Below are 8,357 nucleotides of genomic sequence, written 5' to 3'. Positions count from 1 at the left end.
GATTTCTAGAATAAGAGTTGTATATGATGCAACTTGAAGGTTTTGTTGATCCAAAGGGAGCTTAAAAAGTGTGCAAGCTCCAGCGATCCATTTATGGACTGGTGCAAGCCTCTCGGAGTTGGAATAAACATTTTGATAGTGTGATCAAAGCATATGGTTTTATACAGACTTTTGGAGAAGACTGTATTTACAAGAAAGTGAGTGGGAGCTCTGTAGCATTTCTAATATTATATATGGATGACATATTGTTGATTGGAAATGATATAAAATTTCTAGATAGCATAAAAGGATACTTGAATAAGAGTTTTTCAATGAAAGACCTCGGTGAAGCTGCTTATATATTGGGCATCAAGATCTATAGAGATAGATCAAGACGCTTAATTGGACTTTCACAAAGCACATACCATGATAAAGTTTTGAAGAAGTTCAAAATGGATCAAACTAAGAAAGGGTTCTTGCCTATGTTACAAGGTGTGAAGTTGAGTAAGACTCAATGTCCGACCACTTCAGAAGATAGAGAGAAAATGAAAATTGTTCCCTATGCTTCAGCCATAGGCTCTATCATGTATGCAATGTTGTGTACCAGACCTGATGTGTGCCTTGCTATTAGCCTAGCAGGGAGGTACCAAAGTAATCCAGGAGTGGATCACTGGACAGCTGTCAAGAACATCCTGAAGTACCTAAAAAGGACCAAGGATATGTTTCTCCTTTATGGAGGTGACAAATTGCTCATCGTAAATGGTTACATTGGTGCATGCTTTGACACTGATCCAGACGATTCTAAATTGCAAACCGGATACATGTTTATATTAAACGGTGGAGCTGTCAGTTGGAGCAGTTCCAAACAGAGCGTCGTGGCGGGATCTACATGTGAAGCGGAGTATATTGCTACTTCGGAAGCAGCGAATGAAGGAGTCTAGATGAAGGAGTTCATATCCGATCTAGGTGTCATACCTAGTGCATCGGGTCCAATGAAAATATTTTGTGACAATACTGGTGCAATTGCCTTGGAAAAGGAATCCAGATTTCACAAGAGAACCAAGCACATCAAGAGACGCTTCAACTCCATCCGGGATCAAGTCCAGGTGGGAGACATAGAGATTTTCAAGATACATACGGATCTGAATGTTGTAGACCCGTTGAGTAAGCCTCTTCCACGAGCAAAACATGATCAGCACCAAGGCTCCATGGGTGTTAAAATCATTACTGTGTAATCTAGATTATTGACTCTAGTGCAAGTGGGAGACTGAAGGAAATATGCCCTAGAGGCAATAATAAAGTTATTATTTATTTCCTTATTTCATGATAAATGTTTATTATTCATGCTAGAATTGTATTAACCGGAAACATAATACATGTGTGAATACATAGACAATCATAGTGTCACTAGTATGCCTCTACTTGACTAGCTCATTGATCAAAGATGGTTAAGTTTCCTAACCATTGACATGAGTTGTTATTTGATCAATGGGATCACATCATTAGGAGAATGATGTGATTGACTTGACCCATTCCGTTAGCTTAGCACTTGATCGTTTGTTTACTGCTATTGCTTTCTTCATGACTTATACACATTCTTATGACTATGAGATTATGCAACTCCCAAATACCGGAGTAACACTTTGTGTGCTACCAAACGTCACAACGTAACTGGGTGATCATAAAGGTTCTCTACAGGTGTTTCCAATGGTACTTGTTGAGTTGGCATAGATCAAGATTAGGATTTGTCACTCCGATTGTCGGAGAGGTATGTGTGGGCCCTCTCGGTAATACACATCACTATAAGCCTTGCAAGCATGATAACTAATGAGTTAGTTACGGGATGATGTATTACGGAACGAGTAAAGAGACTTGCCAGTAACGAGATTGAACTAGGTATTGGATACCGACGATCGAATCTCGGGCAAGTAACATACCGATGACAAAGAGAACAACGTATAGTGTTGTGCGGTTTGACCGATAAAGATCTTCGTAGAATATGTAGGAACTGATATGAGCATCCAGGTTACGCTATTGGTTATTGGCCGGAGACGTATCTCGGTCATGTCTACATAGTTCTCGAACCCGTAGGGTCCGCATGCTTAAAGTTCTGTGACGATCGGTTTTATGAGTTTATATGTTTTGATGTACCGAAGGTAGTTTGGAGTCCCGGATGTGATCACGGACATAACGAGGAGTCTCGAAATGGTCGAGACATAAAGATTTATATATTGTAAGCCTATATTTGGATACTGGAAGTGTTCCGGGTGAAATCGGGATTTTACCGGAGAACTAGGGGTTACCGGACCCTCCCCCCCCCCGGGGGGGGGGGGTTTAATGGGCCATGATGGGCCTTACTGGAAAAGAGGAGGGGCTGCCAGGGCAGGCCGCGTGCCCCCTCTCCCTCTTGTCCGAATTGGACAAGGAAGGGGGGCGGCGCCCCCCTTTCCTTCCTCTCTCCTTCCTCCTTCCCCCTTCTCCTATTCCAACTAGGAAAGGAGGGAGTCCTACTCCCAATGGGAGTAGGACTCCTCCTGGCGCACCTCCTCCTGGCCGGCCGCCTCTCCCCCTTGCTCCTTTATATACGGGGGCAGGGGGCACCTCTAGACACACAAGTTGATCATTGAGATCTCTCCAGCCGTGTGCGGTGCCCCCTCCACCATAATCCACCTCAGTCATACTGTAGCGGTGTTTAGGCGAAGCCCTGCTGCGGTAGCTTCATCAACATCGTCATCATGCCGTCGTGCTGATGAAACTCTTCCCCAAGCTCTACTAGATCGTGAGTTCGCGGGACGTCACTGAGCTGAAGGTGTGCTGAACGCAGAGGTGCCGTACGTTCGGTGCTGAGGATCGGACGATCGTGAAGACGTATGACTACATCAACCGTATTGTCATAGCGCTTCCGCTTAACGGTCTACGAGGGTACGTGGACGACACTCTCCCCTCTCATAGCTATGCATCACCATGATCTTGTGTGTGCGTAGGAAATTTTTTGAAATTACTACGTTCCCCAACACCTTCGATCTCACTACTATATTTGCTATGCTAGTCGTCTCGATGCTATCGCTATGTCGCGCTACATACCACTTGTTTATCAAGCCTCCCAAATTGCCATGATAGCATCTAACCTTTTCCACCATCCTAGCAAACCGTTGTTTGGCTATGTTACCTATTTGCTCAACCCCTCTTACAGCGTTGCTAGTTGCAGGTGCAGTTGTAGGTTGTTCCATGTTGGGACATGGATATCATGGGATATCACAATATCTCTTATTTATTTAATGCATCTATATACTTGGTAAAGGGTGGAAGGCCCAGCCTTTTGCCTGGTGTTTTGTTCCACTCTTGTCGCCTTAGTTTCCGTCATACCGGTGTTATGTTCCTTGATTTTGCGTCCCTAACACGGTGAGGGTTTATGGGCCCCTCTTGACAGTTCGCTTTGAATTAAACTCTTCCAGCAAAGCCCAACATTGATTTTACCATTTGCCTAATAACAACTAAAACTTGCATAGGGACATGCCGGCCCCCGAGGTCTCTTAATCAACCCACCCTCCCCCCCCCCCGGGCAGTGCTCCGCATGAGTGTTGGTCCACTTACCTAGCAGTCGGCGGTGCCACCTCAGGGCAACTCGAGGTATTTGGCTATCGTCCACTTAGCATAGACGGTGTTGTCCTAAGAACGAGATACGTGTGGCTCCTATCAGGGTATCGACGCACCGGGTGGTCTTGCTGGTTTTGTTTTACCATTGTCAAGGGTCCCGAGATGGAGGATTGTCTCCGTGGATCGTATGCTTGTCATGGGCTAAGTTGGGACACCCCTGCAGGGTTTAAACTTTCAAGAGCCGTGCTCGCGATTATGTGACAGATGGGAATTTGTTAACATCCGGTTGTAGTGAACTTGAAGTAAACTCCATTGAAATACACCAACTGTGTGTAACCATGACTGTCTCTTTTCGACAAGGTTCGGGAAGAGAACACGGTTTGGGTTATGTTTGAACATAAGTAGTTCAGGATCACTTCTTGATCATTACTAGTTTGTGGTCGTTGCGTAGTTTCTCATCTTATTCTTGTACTCGTAAGTTAGCCACCATATAATGCTTATTGCTGCTGCAACCTCACCACTTATCCATTTCATACCCATTAAGCTTTGCTAGTCTTGATACCCATGGTAATGGGATTGATGAGTCCTTGTGGCTCACAGGTTACTACAACGACAGTTGCAGGTACAGGTAACACGATGATCATGACGTGAGAGCGATGTTTACTTATTTTGGAGTTCTTCTACTTCTTCTTCTTCGATCAAGGGATAGGTTCTGGGTCGGGGAGCCCAGGATTAGAAGGGTGGATGTCGTTCTTCTTTTTCGTTTGATTTCATCCGTAGTCAGATCCCGCTCTTCTGTATGATGATTGCTATGTATTGATGAACTGTTGTATTCATGTTGTAGCTTGTGGCGAGTGTAAGCCTTTATCTTGTATTCTCATATGTTCAGTACATGGTATGTTGTAATGATATCCACCTTGCCATGCGCTCGAAATGCGATTGTGCCCCAATCATGAATTCATCACGTGATTGAGATAGAATTGCATCTTGGGCGCTGACGTGGGTTTGTCACGGCAGATGTCCTCGTGAAAGGACTTAGTTGTGGAGCTATCGCAACGGGTTAGCTTAAAGAGGTTAAACCGGACAAGGGGACATGAGGGGTTTTATACTAGTTCGGCCCCTTCAATGAAGGTAAAAGCCTACGTCTAGTTGTGATTGGTATTGCTAGGGTTTTGATGACCAGGGAGCGAATCCGCTTTGCCTGGCTCTCGAGTTGTTGTTTCTTGTCCTCAAACCGCGGCCGGGTCGTCCCTTTATATACACAGGTTGACACCCGGCGGTTTACAGAGTCCCGAGGCCGGATCACAGAGGTGTCCGGCTCGCTCTCTATTCCTCTAACTTACAATACAAGTTTATATAATAAAAATTGGTTCACATCTACAGGCTTTAACCCACCTTTGGGCCTTGGGCCTTCGTAAAGCGCCAATATCTGCTCATCTTCATTGGCTTCAATCTTCATGGAGCTAACCCAGCCACGCCTAGCTGGTTTACCTCTAGTAACCATATCCCCAACATTAGGCCCTAGATTGATTTGAACCTGTTCATGTCAATCTCCAAGACTTAGAAAAAGTCTTGCTCTGGCACCTTTGTATAAATCTGGTAAATCGATGTGACGTCATCCTTTAAATCTGCAGTAAATCGTTATGACGTCATCTACCTGTTGAAGCCGAAGATACCCTTCATTAATGAATATATAACCCTCAAGGCGTCATCCTTATTAACTATCCATTTCCAGCTCCTCGATTTACGCACCTGTCGCTTATCGGCTCACCTTATAAATAGGACCATGGGCCCCTCTCTTTTCCCCCTCGTCTCCGTTTCCCTCTTCTTCCTCCTTGCGACATCTCTGTCACTGAGCGCCGCCGCCGCCACCGAGCTTTGCCATGATTCCTCCGCCGGCCGCTGCATCAACCTGGTTGCGCCAGAAAGCTGTGGCGCTCCTTTGTTGCTTCATCCTCTGTAAGTCTTTCCCTTTCCCCCTTTGTAGATATTTTAAGGGTTCCTTCGTTCTTTGCAGTTTATCAAAGTTCATCAAGGCTCCAGTGCGGCTCTGTTCCTCCTTATCTATGGATTAAAAACTTCAAGCTTGATATATTGCCTGTAATATCTTACTTTCCGCTACCACAACAAACCCTTTGTATGTGAAAAACCGATCTGAAGCATTACGAACTGCTTTGGCTCCAACCCTTTTTAGGTCAAAATATTTTTGCTTTCCTGTCTTTCAGTAGATCCAAAATTTCCACGTCCTCTTGCGGAACTTGTTTCCCCTTACTTAGTCATTTTACCTTGGATCTGTATCCTCTTTACCACACAGGCGGTTTACCTTTGTAAAAACAATCTATCACATACCATTAGTCCCCTGGTAAACCGGAAAACCCTTTTACATCCGTTGTGATAGTCCGGTTTAACAAAATGTGTATACCCTTGTTCTGATATGACCTTGTCATTCATTATTGTATCAGCCTCCGGTTTACGCAATTTCACATAGTTGTATATCTTTATCCTATCGCATCTTGCGTACCACCATTAATGATTTGTAAACCAGTATTTCCTTTTCAGCTTTTCGTTCACAATGGCCAAACAGTTTTACGCTTGCAACTGGGCTCCTTCCCAGGTTACTGAAGAACAGTTGAACGGAATGGTCAATATCGACACTTTGCCCAAGAAAACTGAGATTCGACGGCGAGTTCCAGGAACAGAGAATCCTCCTACCCCAAGGCAGGGTGAGGTAGTGGTCTTTGTCGACCACATAGGCCGTGTTTTCAAACCGCCCGGTCTAAGTTTTTCCGAGATGTTCTTGCCAGTTTCCAACTCCATCCTCAAGATATTGGACCCAACTCGGTATCCAATCTATGCAACTTCCAAGTCTTTTGTGAAGTGTACTTACAAGAAGAACCAACTGCTGAGCTGTTCCGGGATTTTTTTCATCTGAACCGGCGCACAGAATTTGTAAATGGTCCCAACTCTGAACTCGGTGGCGTCTCTATTCAAAAGCAGAAAGAAGTTGAGTTCCCTCATGCCAAGCTGCACAGTCACCCTAAGGACTGGAACCAGACTTGGTTCTACTGCAAGGATACCTCTCTTGAAGATGAGAACCCTCTGCCAGGCTATCGTGACCACTGGCTTTCCAACACTCATCCATTGCCCCAACGTTTAAGTTCTGCGGAACGGGCCGCCTATGCCCCTCAACTCGCCAAGCTCCGGGCCTTTATAGCCAACGGTTTATCGGGCGTCGACTTTGTGCATTGCTGGATATCTTGGAGCATCTTGCCATTAAGCCGCCACTCCAGTTGAATGTGTGAGTACACCGGTGAATTAGAAGACCCCCAACACCACATCAACATTCAGTTAACCGATGAAGAGGTCACTGAAGGTGTTAAGAAAATTTTGAATGAATCGGAATCTGTCTATCGCCAAACCGGCTTGAACCCCTTCTACACACAAAATAAACCGCCTGTTGTAAGTACTATCCTTCCTTTTTATCTTCGACATCTTTTTTTAAAATTGTTCAACCCGTAAACTTTCTTCTATTTGTTTATAAACAGGGTGATGATGCATTCTGGAAGCGAAAATCCGCAGATAAAGTGGCAAAGCCATCCCGTCCCAAAACAAAATCCGTCAAGCGAACCTCAAAGCGGAAAACAGCTGAACGTATCAACATGGAACTTGATGAAGATGCAGATGAACCGGAAGTTGAGGTAGAACTTGACTCACTTGGCTCCCTTTTCATGCACCTCATTAACAATGATCTTTATCAGGAGGACGTGGAAGGCAGCCAGGCTGATGACGTAGAGGTAATTACCCTTTCCTCCAGTTCAGACTCTATGCCAACATAAAAAAACCATCAAGCGGTCCGGAAAGTAAGCTTTTCTCATCCTCTTGCTTACTTGGATCCAACATTTATTTTGAAGACGCAGCAGCACGAGGCTCGCCGGACAACCCGGCACAGCGGCCAACGGGTCACTTCGGACGGTTTACCTGACACCCCAGTTCGGAAGCGCCGATCTGAGGTCTCCCCCACTTCTGACAATTCTTATCCCAAGGCAGGTTATTTCCGACAACCTCTTAATCCATCCGATTCAAATTATCAGGTGACACCTCCCTCATCCTCTGGTGAGTCAACAATGACCCAACTCCCTCCTCTCAAAACTGTAGTTGGGTAAGTACTTAAACCCTTTCTTCGAATGTTCTACATATTCTGAATAATATGCTAAATTTTCACCTCTTTTATTTTTGTTTGCAGAGCCAAAGCCGGACCCAGCAAAAAAGCTCGGGTGAATAATCCGTCTGAAGACCAGGTGGTTCTTGAACATGAGCAAACAGATGAACCGGACCAAACTCGTGAACCGGAGGGTCCCCATCCTGAAGCTACCTTTGATGAGCCACCCCCTCAAGACCGGAATATCGACGAACAAACAGAAGCTGATACTGCTGTTCCTGATACTGAACCGGCAACTCCAATCTAGGCTAGTCTGGTGAGAGTTACTGGCACTCCACCATCACCCATAAAAACTACTGGAGGCCAAGGAGATGACGTTATCATTACTGGCATGGGCCACAGCTCTCCTGGCCATCCTGTAATCTTGGCCAAACATCGCGCCAAAGAAGCGCGTGCTGCCATGGAGAAGGGTAAATGGAGCACTGATTTGTCAGGTTATGCTCATCTCAATGCTGAAGAACTCCACTCCGGTTTTTTAAATCGTCTGCACTCAAACTATGATTATGAGGCCGGTTTGGTGAACCTACTTGATTCCAAAGTCGAAACATCAGCCCAAGTAGCC

Source organism: Triticum dicoccoides, chromosome 4A (assembly GCF_002162155.2).
Source record: "Triticum dicoccoides isolate Atlit2015 ecotype Zavitan chromosome 4A, WEW_v2.0, whole genome shotgun sequence".
Lineage (NCBI taxonomy): Eukaryota > Viridiplantae > Streptophyta > Magnoliopsida > Poales > Poaceae > Triticum > Triticum dicoccoides.
This window is presented reverse-complemented; position numbering follows the sequence as displayed.